Consider the following 16,202-nt stretch of genomic DNA (forward strand, 5'->3'; position numbering starts at 1 on the left):
TGTTCCCCTCATCATGATTCTCTGGTTGTGCTGCTTCTGTTCATATTATGAGTAAAATACATCTGCAGAATTCAACCTCTCTTCATATCTCTTATCCTCTCTCTTTTCTTCTCTGCTTCCCCTCTCTGCCCTTCTTCTAGCCCTATACAGCCAACCTCGGTGTCGTGTCATACCTCCTTCCTTTTCCCACCTCACATGCCAGGGTTTCTCTCTCTCTCTCTCTCTCTCTCTCTCTCTCTCTCTCTCTCTCTCTCAATTCAATTTAAGGTCCCTCTCTCTCCCTCCCAGTCTTTCTTCCTCTCTCTCTCTCTCTCTCTCTCTCTCTCTCTCTCTCTCTCTCTCTCTCTCTCTCTCTCAATCAATTCAATTTCAATTCAATTATACCTCTCTTTCTCCCTCTTTCTCCCTCTTCCTCGCTCCCTCTCTCTGCAGCTGTACATACTCTGTTTTTTAATTAGACAGAGACACAAGCCCCACCTTCTCCTATCTCCTACTCTCACCCATCTCTCACTCCGCCCTCTCTCCCCCTCCCTCTCTATCCCTCCCTCTCATTCTCTTTCTCTCTCTCTCTCTCTCTCTCTCGGTCTCTCTCCGCTGACAAGGATACAGGACTTGCGCGGTGACACTGAGAGGGACAGAAAGGTCAGAAATGGAGAGAGGGAGCGAGAGAAAGACAGAGTGAGGGAGACATAAAGAGAGGGAGCGAGAAAAAGACAGAGTGGGGGAGACAGAAAGAGAAGGAGCGAGAGAAAGAGAGCGGGAGACAGAGGGAGCAAACTGAATGGCGCATCTAAGAGGATAACTGCCTGTTTATTCACTGTGCCTCTGACTCCTGCTCTCCCTCCTGTTCTCTCTTACACATGCGCCTGCGCACACACTCTGACATACACTTTCAGACTCACACACACATACATGCTGACAGTCACCTGCAAAGCCACTGTGCTCAGGCTGGGAAATGAGTAGGCTTATAGTTGAGGAGATGACTCTGAGGAGAAGAGAGTGAAACAGAGGGCACAGCAGGGAGGGAGAGAGAGAGATAGAGGGAGAGAGAGAAGAGGAGGAGAGGGACAGATGGAGTCCTTACTGATGATGCTAGGGAACGGAGGAACTGAGAACACCGAGGAGCAGTGAAAGAGAGATGTGAAAGAAATAAAGGGGAAAAAATGGAGCGATGTAAGAATGGAACAAACAGAGCATAGGAAAGAAGCGGAAGAAGCATATGAAAAAGAAGAGAGATAGAGATGGTGTGTGACTCCTCTGTTCAGTATTCTGAAGGATATTCCCAGCATCATTTCACTTCTACCCAAACAGCCCACGACAGAGGGAGAGGAGGAATGGTCCCAGGAGAGTAGGAAAAGGGACAACAGATTATCAGAGGACAGGTGTAAAGGAGCGATATAAGGAATACATGCAGTGGAGTTACTGGTGAGTTACTTGTGAGTAACTGATGAGTTACTGGTGAGTTACTGGTGAGTTATTGGTGAGTTACTTGTGAGTAACTGGTGAGTTACTGGTGAGTTACTTGTGAGTTACTGGTGAGTTACTGGTGAGGAATACATGCAGTGGAGTTACTGGTGAGTTACTTGTGAGTAACTGGTGAGTTACTGGTTAGTTACTTGTGAGTTACTGGTGAGTTACTGGTGAGGAATACATGCAGTGGAGTTACTGGTGAGTTACTTGTGAGTAACTGGTGAGTTACTGGTTAGTTACTGGTGAGTTACTGGTGAGCTACTGGTGAGTACCTGGTGAGTAACTGGTGAGATACTGGTGAGTTACTGGTGAGTTATTGATGAGTTATTGATGAGTTACTGGTGAGTTACTGGTTTCTGCTTGTTTAGACTCGTTTGTGTTTCTCTTCCTTTCTACTCGGGTGTGCAAACTTATCACAACCATGGGGGAAATGAATGGGAGAGAAATCTGTTTGTGTGTGTGAGTTGTGTGGGTGTGTGTGTGTTAGGAAGTGCTTTACAGCCGGTGTGGGAGTTGTGTGTGAGATTGCTTATCTTTATGAGCGGCTTTAAAGACCAAGGGGCTTATATTGGGTTGTCAGAGATGCCGGTTTGCAGATTGAAGCAGGAAAAAAATATATATAAAAAAGGTTTTATTGTCACATACACTGGGTAGGTGTAGTGAAATGTGTTGTTATACAGGGTCTACAGGGTCAGTCATAGTAGTATGATAGGTGTAGTGAAATGTGTTGTTATACAGGGTCAGTCATAGTAGTATGATAGGTGTAGTGAAATGTGTTGTTATACAGGGTCAGTCATAGTAGTATGATAGGTGTAGTGAAATGTGTTGTTATACAGGGTCAGTCATAGTAGTATGATAGGTGTAGTGAAATGTGTTGATATTCAGGGTCTACAGGGTCAGTCATAGTAGTATGATAGGTGTAGTGAAATGTGTTGATATACAGGGTCAGTCATAGTAGTATGATAGATGTAGTGAAATGTGTTGATATACAGGGTCTACAGGGTCAGTCATAGTAGTATGATAGATGTAGTGAAATGTGTTGATATACAGGGTCTACAGGGTCAGTCATAGTAGTATGATAGGTGTAGTGAAATGTGTTGTTATACAGGGTCAGTCATAGTAGTATGATAGGTGTAGTGAAATGTGTTGATATTCAGGGTCAGTCATAGTAGTATGATAGATGTAGTGAAATGTGTTGATATTCAGGGTCAGTCATAGTAGTATGATAGATGTAGTGAAATGTGTTGTTATACAGGGTCAGTCATAGTAGTATGATAGATGTAGTGAAATGTGTTGATATTCAGGGTCAGTCATAGTAGTACAACTCCACTGGAGCACATTAAGGTGAAGTGCCTTGCTCAAGGGCACCGTAACAAATCTTTCCACTTGTCGGCTCAGGTATTCAAACCTGTAACCTTTCGGGTTACTGGCCCAACACTACTAACGCTAGGCTACCTGTCACCTTAGAATGCTGTCAGTGCATATTTTCCATGAGTGAAAGTGTGTGGGGTCCATGTATTTAAGAGAGCACATGTGTACACTGTCTGTGTACTTACTGAGAGGCATGCCTTTGTGTATACTGCATGAACGTGTATTTAATGTGTACACTGTCTGTGTACTTACTGAGAGGCATGCCTTTGTGTATACTGCATGAACGTGTATTTAATGTGTACACTGTCTGTGCACTTACTGAAAGGCATGCCTTTGTGTATACTGCATGAACGTGTATTTAATGTGTACACTGTCTGTGTACTTACTGAGAGGCATGCCTTTGTGTATACTGCATGAACGTGTATTTAATGATGCACCCTGTAACTGCTCCATTGTGATATTGTAAATAATGCTTTCTTGATCTAAATCCTTCACCCAAGCAACCTTCTCAAACAGTGTTCTTTATTCTAACACACAGAAAGTGTAACTTAACACACCCAGAGAACAAAGTCAATAGAAAACAGTCACCTTGACCATAAAGGATGGTACATTGGAGTCCTGGTTTTCCCTGAATTGTTTAGTTGACACCTGTTTTTTTTTTTACAGTGTGTGTGTGTTGTCATCTCACTCATAGTGTAAGGAGGTATGTAGAATACATAGGTCACGCAGATGTTTTTTTAATCTTAACAATATCATACCCACACTCACATACTCACTTAAATGTGAACATCAATGTGCACATGCTTGCACCCCTCTCACACACACGCGCATATACTCTACACTACACTACACTACACTACACTACACTACACTACACTACACTACACTACACTACACTACACTACACTCTAACCCCCCTGCTTCCTCTTTGTGGAAACGCTGTGCTGTTAGTCCTGTCTGTCATCCTGCTTCTCCTTTCTCTCCTCCCTGTCTCCCTCTCTTTCCCCTCTTTTCTCCCATCTAATCACTGTGCAGTTTTTAGGTCGGTTTAGGCTCCTCGACAGGAATGTAACCTAGCTGTTTCTGTCATCATCATCATCATCATCATCATCATCATCATCATCATCATCACCACCATCTCCCTATTTTTACCTCCATTTATCTTCCTTTAGATCTCTCGCTTCATCCACCTCACCTTTTCCTCACTCTACCTCCATCTCTCCATCCCTGCATCTCCATCTCCCCATCCCTCCATCTCTCCATCTCTGCATCCCTCCATCTCTCCATCTCCCTATCTCTCCATCTCTCCATCCCTGCATCTTCATCTCCCCATCCCTCCATCTCTCCATCTCTGCATCCCTCCATCTCTCCATCCCTATCCTCCATCCCTCCATCTCTGCAACCCTCCATCTCTCACTCTCTCCATCCCTCCATCTCTCACTCTCTCCATCTCTCCATCTCTCATCCCTCTATCCCTCCATCTCTCCATCTCACTATCCCTCCATCTCTCCATCCCTCCATCTCTACATCCCTCCATCTCTCACTCTCTCCATCCCCCCATCTCTCACTCTCTCCATCTCTCCCTCTCTCCATCTCTCATCCCTCCATCCCTCCATCTCTCCATCTTTTAATTCTCATCTGGTCCTGCAGCCTTGTGAATGTTGACTCGTTTAAAGGTCTCACATGCTGACTACACTGCTTGCTTCGAGTGCGCTCGCATTGCAAAATAAATGTACACATACATGTTATTCAATCATTGCACCCACACTGCTCGTGCGCTCCAACGAGCGTCTGCGTTGCCAAGTGCTAAAATAGAAGTCAGTTCTATTTGTGACGCTGAACGCAATGCAAGTCCTGCCTCTCCCATCTCCTCATTGGTTTATAGAAGCAGATACCCACGTGCCATCTCCTCATTGGTTATACCCACGTGGGTGATTGAAAGATGAACTGAGGTCAGTCGGTCATCATGGTAATACTATGAGTACTAAGTTAGATGCCAATCGCCATATAAAGTGCAAAGAAGAAAAAGACTGGAAGGAGGAGAGATGGCTAGAAATTGTTTTATGTGTGATTTAATTGTCGAAGTAGAGGACCTTGTGCATTTCAGGTAAAATAACAACTCAACATTTATATCCCAGGACAAATTAACTAGCAACAGAAACCTAGCTAAATAGGACAAATTAGCTAGCAACTGCAAGCTAGCTAGCTAAATTTTCCATAAATGTTTAATGTTTATCGACCTGTCCCCAAATTAATATAATTGGTTGAGTTTGTTTTGATATTTGAACATGCGTGTCGTGATCTCATTTGGTGTGGGGGGACAAAATCAGTTTGCGCACTATAGCGCGCACGGGTCCGGTCTGTGCATGGTGTTACTAATATTGGCTGCGGAGAGCGTGATCACGCAGTCATTCGGAACAGCTGATGCTCTCATGCATGTTTCAGTGTTACTTGCCTCGAAGCGATCATAGAAGTTATTTAGCTTGTCTGGTAGGCTCGTGTCACTGGGCAGCTCTCGGCTGTGCCTCCCTTCGTAGTCTTTATTAGTTTCAAGCCCTGCCACATCCGATGAGCGTCAAAGCCGGTGTAGTACGATTCGATCTTAGTCCTGTATTGACACTTTACCTGTTTTATGGTTCGTCAACGGTCATAATGGGATTTCTTATAAGCTTCCGGATTAGAGTCCAGCTCTTTGAAAGCGGCAGCTCTGCCTGTAATCCATGGCTTCTGGTTGGGGTATGTACATACAGTCACAGTGAGGACGACATCCTCGATGCACTTATTGATAAAGCCAGTGACTGATGTGGTGTACTCATCAATGCCATCGGAAGAATTCCGGAACATAATCCAGTCTGTGATAGCAAAACAGCCCTGTAGTTTAGCATCTGCTTCATTGTACAACTTTTTTATAGACACAGGTGCTTCCTGCTTAAATTTTAGGAGGATAGAATTATGGTCAGATTTGCCAAAAGGAGGGCGAGTGAGAGCTTTGTACACATCTCTGTGTGTGGAGTAAAGGTAGTCTAGAATTTTTTCCCCTCTGGTAGCACATTTAACATGCTGTTAGCAATGAGGTAAAACTGATTTAAGTTACCCTGCATTAAAGTCCCCGGCCACAAGGAGCTCCACCTCTGTATGAGCGTTTTCCTGTTGGCTTATGGCGGTATACAAGTGCGAGTGCGGTTTTAGTGCTAGCATCAGTCTGTGGTGGTATGTAGACAGCTGTGAAAAATACAGAACTCTCTAGGTACAGTAGATAGTGGGGTCTACAGCTTATCATGAGATACTCTACCTCAGGTGTGCAAAACCTTGAGACTTCCTTAGATATCGTGCACCAGCTGTTGTTTACATATATGCATAGGCCCCCGCCCCGTCTCTTACCAGAAGCTGCTGTTCTATCCTGCCAATAGAGTGTATAACCCGCCAGCTGTATGTTCTTAGTGTCGTTGTTCAGCCACGACTCAGTGAAACATAAGACATTCCAGTTTTTAATGTCCTGTGCTAGGATATATGTGATTTCAGTTCATCCCATTTATTTTCCAGCAAATTAACACGGAAGGCAAAGGCCGATTAGCCACTCGTCGCCTGATCCTCACAAGGCACCCTGATATTTTAATGTGAAATCTCAGTTTTCTTCCCCAGCGAATGATCTGGGCCTGGTCGGTTGTCTATAGTATATCCCTCCCATCTGACTCATTGAAGAAAAAACTCTCCATCGAATATGAGGTGAGTAAACCGCAGAAGCTATTTTCGGTCATAAGAGACGGTAGCAACAACGTTATGTACAAAACAAGTTACGAAAAAAGGAAAAAAAACATAAACAGAATAGCATGGTTGATTAAAAGCCGATAAGACTGCAGCCATCCCCTCCGGCGCATCTTTGAGGCTATATGAGGCTATAATGATGTTAAATTCTCGTTGTAATGTGGTGGTTTTTTTGGGTTGAGAAGATGTTAAATAACCAGACTACAACTAAACTGTCTCTGTTGCTGCCTGATAAAGGCCTCTATTTTTCATGATGCTATCAAGGTACCCAGATTACAACCAGATGTATATATACACTACCGTTCAAAAGTTTGGGGTCACTTAGAAATGTCCTTGTTTTAGAAATAAAATCACATTTTTTGTTGATTAAAATAACATCAAATTGATCAGAAATACAGAGAAGACATTGTTAATGTAGTAAATGACTGTTGTAGCTGGAAACAGCTGATTTTTAATGGAATATCTCCATAGGTGTACAGAGGCCCACTTTCAGCAGCCATCACTCCTGTGTTCCAATGGCACGTTGTGTTAGCTAATCCAAGTTTATCATTTTAAAAGGCTAATTGATCATTAGAAAACCCTTTTGCAATTATGTTAGCACAGATGAAAACTGTTGTCCTGATTAAAGAAGCATTTAAACTGGCCTTCTTTAGACTAGTTGAGTATCTGGAGCATCAGCATTTGTGGGTTTGATTACAAGCTCCAAATTGCCAGAAGCAAATAACTTTCTTCTGAAACTCGTCAGTCTATTCTTGTTCTGAGAAATTAAGGCTATTCCAGGCTATTCACTGTGTACTACTCCCTTCACAGAACAGCGCAAACGGTCTCTAACCAGAATAGAAAGAGGCGTGAGAGGCCCCGGGGCACAACTGAGCAAGATGACAAGTACATTAGAGTGTCTAGTTTAGTATCATATCAAAGTAAATTTGGAGTCATGCGGTGATAGGGTGTTTTGGTCCTCCCACTACGACTCAGGAAACCATGCAGTTTATTAGGCTGCAGATGTTATGATGAACTTCACAGGGTGGTGAAAGTGCATGGTATGAGCTTGATGCTCCTTTCCAATAAATATTGAGTGTCTTATTCTGGTAACATGATGATAAATGCTTGACTGCCATAATAATCTCATCATGCCTAACCTACCAACAGAGCCTACCTGCAACAGTTTTTGTGACAAATCTATCGCTAGAGTTGAAAATGCGATGGAAACACATTGAACATTAGATTTTTATTTTGTACATGAAAACTTAAGCAAAAAGTACATTTTGTGTGCACTATGTCATCACGCACTGATTTCTATCCGCAACAATCCAGTTTGGTGGAAACACCACTGGTTGGAAAATGGCCATTTCTTTCTTTATACATATTTTTGAATATTCACATGAAAATCTGTTGCCAATTGGATGTAAACCTAGCTAATCATTGCAAAATGTTGTGAGTAATCTGGCTAGGGGCTAACTTCAAACTGGGAAGTAGTTTGTTAAAAATGTTGAGCTTGGGAGTCACGAGTAACCTTCCCTTAAACCTACATTGTAGAATAATAGTGAAGACATCAAAACTATTAAATAAGACATATGGAATCAGCTTTGCACATGCTTGGCATTGAGAGAATTCCAAGAGTGTGTAAAGCTGTCATCAAGGCAAAGGGTGGATACTTTGAATAATCTTTTTTTTGGTTACTACATGATTCCATGTGTTATTTCATAGTCTTGATGTCTTCACTAGTATTCTAAAATGTAGAAAATAGTTTTTTTTAAATAAAGAAAAACCCTTGAATGAGTAGGCGTGTTCAAACTTTTGACTGGTATTGTATCTATATATATATTTTAAACCTTCCATTATGATCCAATGCAGTGATATTCTCAGCAAGCTTTCACATCAGACAGAGCTTGGAGCAGGCTCTAAGCTTTAACTGTTACGCAGCTGTAGCCACTGGCTGTCCAGCTATCTAGATTTCTATTGTAATGTGGCCTGGCACCTGTGAAAACATATTGTTCTCTGAATGGCTATCTCGCGCCCCTGTTATATGAGGTCTTATCTGGTCAGCCTACTTGTTAGAGGGGTGGGCTCAGCTCTAGCCTGGAGGCTTGTTTAGCGTTGCTCACTGTACCACAGCTAATATGTTGCACACAGTCCTCACTACATTTACTGTAGGATTTATGGGAAATATCTGATGGGCCGATGTGTGTGTGCATGTGCACGCGTGTGTGTGTGTGCATGTCTGTGTGTGTGTGTGTGTGTGCATGTCTGTGTGTGTGTGTGTGCATGTCTGTGTGTGTACAGGTGTTTGTGGTTGTGCTCACGCATGTGTGTTTATTGGGTCATTATCAAACATAATGAAATATTTTCCCAGGAGAAACCTCTATAGCGAAAATCTTAATTTACTTCATAAATTACAGTTATAAACACACTTAATACAATATGCACCTACCTAGGCGCTGCTCCTCAGAGGTGTTTACTGAATTGGACTCGCTCTCTCACACACAACAAACACACCACTATTGCCTCTGTTCTGCCTGGCCATGGAAATATAACCACAGGAGAACCCATCACTATTGCCTTGTGCCTTGCTGTGCCTGTCTATAGATTAATACTGCACAAAAAGTGGTTGTTTTCCATATTATTTGATCAATGTAGATTTTTATTTGATGTGGTTGTTTTGTCTATGACCATAACTTTGCACTTTGCCTTTGTTCAGTCATCTCATCGATCTATAAATACAATCACATTGGCTGTGCAGGTATCTATTCTCTCTCTCTCAATGGCGGTATCTCTCCTCTCTCTCCTCTCTCTCCACTTGGCTGTGTAGTTATCTCTCCTCTCTCTCCTCTGGCTCCCTGGGCTCCCAGAACCAATAACTGATCATGTACCTTTTTTATTTCCTCTCCAGTTCCCCCTTAAACGCCCTGATACGCTGATGCTACTTATTTACCACTTCACTGAACTCTAACCATGGCATTTCCTCTCCTCTGCTGCAAGGGGGTTGTTCCCTTCCTCACACCCTCCTCACACACTCTCTCCTTTTCCCCATCCTCTTGCCTACACCCACCCCCCACAGCTCTCCAGCTATGTGTCTCATTGTCTTTTTCTCTCTTCTCTCTCTAAATATATCCACCCACCCTCTCTCTCCACCCACCCATGTGTATCTACACCCACCCCCCTTCTCCCCCTTCCTCTGTTGGTGGCTGTGCGTGTACACAGTCCTGTCGGATAAAGTTAGCCATGCCCAGACAATCTAATCTGACACGCCTTTACATAACAATTCAATCTGAAGCACTCTGCCTGCATCCCCTTAAAACACACACACACACACACAAAACTCCAAGGTGCTTTATTTTCATTAAACATGATTTGTAAGATCATGAGAAATGAAATATGAAATATGTAACACTTAGCCTCTCTCATCTCCTGTGTATATCTGTTACATCCTGTACATGTGCACTATATCTTGTTTTGTCTCTCCAATATCAACGTGGGTTAGAAAGCACAGAGATCAAACATGACCGTTGCTCCTTCACACTACATTTTGCACACTCACTCAGTGTTTTCATGTCGACGGGCCGCGGAGAGAGGTAGGAACCTCTCTAAGGAGGAACCTAGTAAATCTTAAATAATAACAACGGAGAGTTATAACCCGGCTGACATTATTCCGCTGAACACCTTGACTTCTCCTGGCTGCTGTTTTATCTGTTGTCTGCCAATAAAGCTTTCCATGAAAATGTCACATGAGGAAAGGCTTGGCCTCCAGAGTGTGCGAAGCATTAAGAAGCACTGGATTCATTAAACTGTCTGTCAGCGTAAGTTTTGATCTCAGGTCAGTTTGCAGACTGAGTGGGAGGAGAGAAAGCGAGGGAAGGAGGTAGAGGAGGATGAGAGAAACTGAGAGAATAGATGAGGATAATGGGAGAGAAAGAGAGGATGAGAAAAAGAAGGGTGGAGATAGGATGCGAGTAAAAAAACAAAAAGAACAAAAGGGAGGATTGGCAGATGAAAGACAGAAGGAGGGGTTGGAATTGGGTTGACGTGGAGGAGAATGAGGGGAGGGTTATGGTCCTGCAACGAGTGCAACTTGGGAAACCTTTCAGGGTGAAAGGTGAATGGGAAACTCTCAGAGAGAAGGAACATTGAGGAGATAGAGAAGGAGAAATAGGGAGGATGACCATCACTGTTAAGAAATAGTTTTGATTAAAGTTTGACCATAAACAGGAAAAAAATACAGTGATGGAAAAGTACCCAACTGTCATACTTGAATAAAGTAAAGCTACCTTAATAGAAAATGACTCAAGTAAAAGTGAAAGTTAACAAGTAAAATACTACTTGAGTAAAATACTAAAAGTATTTAGTTTTAAGTATACTTAAGTATCAAAAGTCAATATAATTGCTAAAATATCATCAAGTATCAAAAGGAAAATAATAAATAATTTTAAATTCCTTATATTAAGCAAACCAGACTGCAACATTTTCTAGTTTTACATTTTTTTACAGATAGCCAGGGGCACACTCCAACACTCAGACATAATTTACAAATGAAGCATTTGTGTTTAGTGAGTCCGCCAGATAAGAGGCAGTGGTCCTGCTAAGCATTTGAAATGTAAATTAGTACTTTTGGGTTTTAGGGAAAATGTATGGAGTAAAAAGTACATCATTTTCTTTAGGAATGTAATAAAGTAATAGGAAAAGTTGTCAAAAATATAAATAGTATAGTACAGACACCCCAAAAAACTACTCGTAGTACTTCAAAGTATTTTTACTTAAGTACTTTACACCACTGAAAAATACAGCTGTATTATATATACCAGTGAGTTACGCGTCAGAGCCGCCACCGCGGACAGACGCCCACCCAGACCCTCCCCTATAGGTTCAGGTTTTACTGTCACGTTCTGACCTTAGTTCTTTTTGTTATGTTTTTGTTTTAGTATGGTCAGGACGTGAGTTGGGTGGGTAGTCTATGTTCTTTTTTCTATGTTGTGGTTTTGTGTTTGGCCTGGTATGGTTGGTTCTCAATCAGAGGCAGGTGTTGTTCGTTGTTTCTGATTGAGAATCATACTTAGGTAGCTTTTTCCCACCTGTGTGGTGTGGGTGATTATTTTCTGTTTAGTGTTGTGTGTGAGTACCTGACAGAACTGTTGCGTTTTGTTCTATTTTTGTTTTGCTTCAGTGTTCCGGTTTTAATAAAAAACATGGACACTTACCACACTGCGCATTGGTCCGATATTTCCTCAGAAGAGGAGGAGAATCGTTACAGTTACTCTATGTTCTCAATGCTGCAATGAAAGCATATAATTCATAAAGACCCGTCCACATCTAGTACGATAATATATAACAATAATACATGCCATTTAGCAGACACTTTTATCCAAAATGACTTACAGTCATGCGTGCATACATTTTATACATATGGGTGGTCCCAGGAGTGAAATCCAATATCTTGGCATTACAAGCTCCATCTGAGCTACACCACGATAACTAAAACGACAAAAACATCTTTCTAATTCAAGCGGTTGTCTGTCCTCCCACTACAGTGTTTCAAGGCCGTGATAATCATTCATTATTTATAAAGTCCATTCATATCCAACACATTAACTATAACAACAAAATCATTCTTATTCAAGTGAATGACTGTGTCTCCACTGAAGTGTGTTTCAATGTAGCGACGTTGATGTATCACCATTAGCAAGTCTGATACACGCTCCTCAGTGAGTCACATTTAAGCAGATCATCGGTACACAGACACACACCGCAGCGATAACAAGAAAGTAAAACAAGGATGAAATTCTGTGTTCCTCACCCACTAACTAATACAAATAAGTGCAGGAGCCCACGGTTCCTTCCTCATCCCCTTCTTGGGCCCTTCAAGTGTGACTGTAATCATAATCTATCCTAAAAATCATGTTTTTAAAAGGTTGACGGCGGGGGGATGGAATTGACAAAGATGTTCCTCTTTAAAAAAAAGAAACAAGATATGGAAAAAAGTTGATGTAATTAACCCCCATGGGGTCCCTATTCCCTAAATAACCGCTAACTTGTGAGGCAACACTAACTGTCTCTGGCTCTGCAGAGAGACCGTCAGACCTCAGGAAACTCAGATGGTCTGAGCCAGGCTTGCCTCTTGTCACAAAGCATCTTGTCACGGCTAGACATTTGTCAATCACTGAAAGGATATGTATATGTCTTGTTTTTGGTATTCTCTCTTTTTGTCTAGTTCTGTTTCTCTTTTTCTCTCTCTCACAAACACAATTACACACACACTTACACACACACTTACACACACACACACACACACTCTCTCTCTCTCTCCCTCGCTCTTTGTCAATGCTTCCTCATTCTGTCTTTCTCTCCTTTTCATTACTTCTCTTAAACAAACTTAATCTCCCCTTATCACGCTTTGTGTGTCTCTCTGTTGACCCTTCTCTTCTAATTTAAAAAAAACAGCCTACCTCATTACAAACTTCATTATTATGAGGTCATCTCATTATCCAATGGAAATAAATGAGAGGACCACAATATGAACACTAATGCCCTCTCTTTCTCTTTCTCTCTCTCTGTCTTTCTATCGCTCAATTCTATTTCAAGTCATTATAAGGGCGTTATTGGCATGGGAAACATACGTTAACATTGCCAAAGTAAGTGAAGTAGATAATAAACAAAAGATAAATAAAAAATACTAATTAACAGTGAACATGACACACGAAAGTTCCAATAGAATAAAGACATTTCAAATGTCATATTATGTGCAAATAGTTAAAGTACAAAAGGGAAAATAAATAAACATAAACATGGGTTGCATTTACAATGGTGTTTGTTCTTCACTGGTTGCCCTTTTCTTGTGGCAACAGGTCACAAATCTTGCTGCTGTGATGGCACACTGTGGTATTTCACCCAATAGATATGGGAGTTTTTCAAAAATGGGTTTGTTTTCTAATTCTTTGTGGATCTGTGTAATCTGAGGGAAATGTGTCTCTAATATGGTCATACATTTGGTAGGAGATTAGGAAGAGCCGCTCAGTTGCCACCTCATTTTGTAGGCAGTTTGCACATAGCCTGTCTTCTCTTGAGAGAGGCCCATCTGTAAATAGCCCATCCAACCAACTACCTACCTTATCCCATATTTTTTTTATATATTTTTTTCTGCTCTTTTGCACACCAGTATTTCTACTTCTACATCCTCATCTGCACATCTATCACTCCAGTGTTAATTGCTAAATTGTAATTACTTTGCCATTATGACCCATTTATTGCCTTACCTCCTTACTTCATTTGCACACACTGTATACAGATTTTTTATTGTGTTATTGACTGTACGTTTGTTTATCCCATGTGTAACTCTGTGTTGTTGTTTTTGTCGCAATGCTTTGCTTTATCTTGTCCAGGTCGCAGTTGTAAATGAGAACTCCTTTCTCAAATGGCCTACCTGGTTAAATGAAATATCTATATTTTTTAAAGAGCCATGTCTGCCTACTTCGGCCTTTCTCAAAAGCAAGGCTATGCTCATTGAGTCTGTACATAGTCAAAGATTTCCTTAAGTTTAGGTCAGTCACAGTGCTCAGGTATTCTGCCACTGTGTACTCTCTGTTTAGGGCCAAATAGCATTCTAGTTTGCTCTGCTTTTTTGTAAATTCTTTCAAATGTGTCAAGTAATTATGTTTTGGTTTTCACATGACTTGGTTGGGTCTAATTGTGGTGCTGTCCTTGGGCTCTGTTGGATCTGTTTGTGTTTGTGAACAGAGCCCCAGGACCAGCTTGCTTAGGAGACTATTCTCCAGGTTCATCTCTCTGTAGGTGATGGCTTCGTTATGGAAGGTTTGGGATTCGCTTCATTTTAGGTGACTAGATGGAATTTGTATTTGTGGTCCTGGCAACTGTCTTATTGAGACTTACTGTCAGGGCCCTGGTCTGTGCAGAAGATCTAGGTGCTGCTGTAGGCCCTCCTTGGTTGGTGGACAGAAGCACGAGATCCTCAGCAAACAGTAGACATTTGACTTCAGATTCTAGTAGGGTGAGGCCGGGTGCTGCAGACTGTTCTAGTACCCTCGCCAATTCATTGATATATATGTTGAAAAGGGTGGATCTTAAGCTGCATTCCTGTCTCACCCCACGGCCATGTGGAAAGAAATCAATGTGTTTTTTGCCAATTTTAAACGCACACTTGTTATTTATGTACAGTTGAAGTCGGAAGTTTACATCCACCTTAGCCAAATACATTTAAACTCAGTTTTTCACAATTCCTGACATGTATTCCTAGTAAAAGGTCCCTGCCTTTGGTCAGTTAGGATCACCACTATATTTTAAGAATGTGAAATGTCAGAATAATAGTAGAGAGAATGATTTATTTCAGCTTTTATTTATTTCATCATATTCCCAGTGGGTCAGAAGTTTACACACACTCAATTAGTATTTGGTAGCATTGCCTTTAAATTGTTTAACTTGGGTCAAACGTTTTGGATATCCTTCCACAAGCTTCCCACAGTAAGTTGGGAGAATTCTGGCCCATTCCTCCTGACAGAGCTGGTGTAGCTGAGTCAGGTTTGTAGGCCTCCATGCTCGCACTTGCTTTTTCAGTTCTACCCACACATTTTCTATTGGTTTGAGGTCAGGGCTTTGTGATGGTCACTCCAATACCTTGACTTTGTTGTCCTTAAGCCATTTTGCCACAACTTTGGAAGTATGCTTGGGGTCATTGTCCATTTGGAAGACCCAAGCTTTAAAAAATAGAACTGTTTGGCCATAATGACCATGGTTTTGTTAGGAGGGAAAAGGGGGGAGGGGGGGCTTGGTTATTATGGCCGAACAGTTCTATTTTTGTTTGATCACTCCAGAGGACATTTCTCCAAAAAGTATGATCTTTGTCCACATGAACGTTGTCAAGCATTTCCCTACACTCGCATTAACATCTACTAACCATGTGTATGTGACAAATAACATTTTATTTTATATTATTCGTGCAGTTGCAAACCGTAGTCTGGCTTATTTATGGGGGTTTTGGAGCAGTGGCTTCTTCCTTGCTGAGTGGCCTTTCAGGTTATGTCAATATAAGACTCGTTTTACTGTGGATATAGATACTTTTGTACCTGTTTCATCTAGCATCTTCACAAGTCCTTTGCTGTTGTTCTGGGATTGATTTGCACTTTTTGCACCAAAGTATGTTCATCTCTAGGAGACAGAACGCATCTCCTTCCTGAGTGGTATGACGGCTGCATGGTCCATGGTGTTTAAACTTGCGTACTATTGTTTGTACAGATGAACGTGGTACCTTCAGGTGTTTGGAAATTGCTCCCAAGGATAAACCAGACTTGTGGAGGTCTACAAAATGTTTTTGACATCTTGGCTGATTTCTTTGGATTTTCCCATGATGTCAAGCAAAGAGGCACTGAGTTTGAAGGTAGGCCTTGAAATACATCCACAGGTACACCTCCAACTGACTCAAATTATGTTAATTAGCCTATCAGAAGCTTCTAAAGCCATGACATCATTTTCTGGAATTTTCCAAGCTGTTTAAAGTCACAGTCAACTTAGTGTATGTAAACTTCTGTCCCACTGGAATTGTGATACAGTGAATTATAAGTGAAATAATATGTCTAAACAATTGTTGGAATAAT

At 41.5% G+C, this 16,202-nt stretch overlaps 1 protein-coding gene across 1 annotated transcript in view; it reads left to right on the top strand.

Annotated features, from left to right (window-relative positions):
- The first annotated feature begins 703 nt into the window (after window positions 1-703).
- LOC112257430 (mucin-2-like) overlaps window positions 704-16,202 on the top strand; it is a 57,224-nt gene continuing 41,725 nt past the window's right edge. Inside the window, exon 1 of the mRNA XM_024430971.2 lies at window positions 704-1,425. The gene's annotated coding sequence lies outside the window, so the exon portion shown is untranslated. The remainder of the gene's footprint in view (window positions 1,426-16,202) is intronic.

The sequence above is a fragment of the Oncorhynchus tshawytscha genome, linkage group LG09, assembly GCF_018296145.1.
Source record: "Oncorhynchus tshawytscha isolate Ot180627B linkage group LG09, Otsh_v2.0, whole genome shotgun sequence".
Classification (NCBI taxonomy): domain Eukaryota; kingdom Metazoa; phylum Chordata; class Actinopteri; order Salmoniformes; family Salmonidae; genus Oncorhynchus; species Oncorhynchus tshawytscha.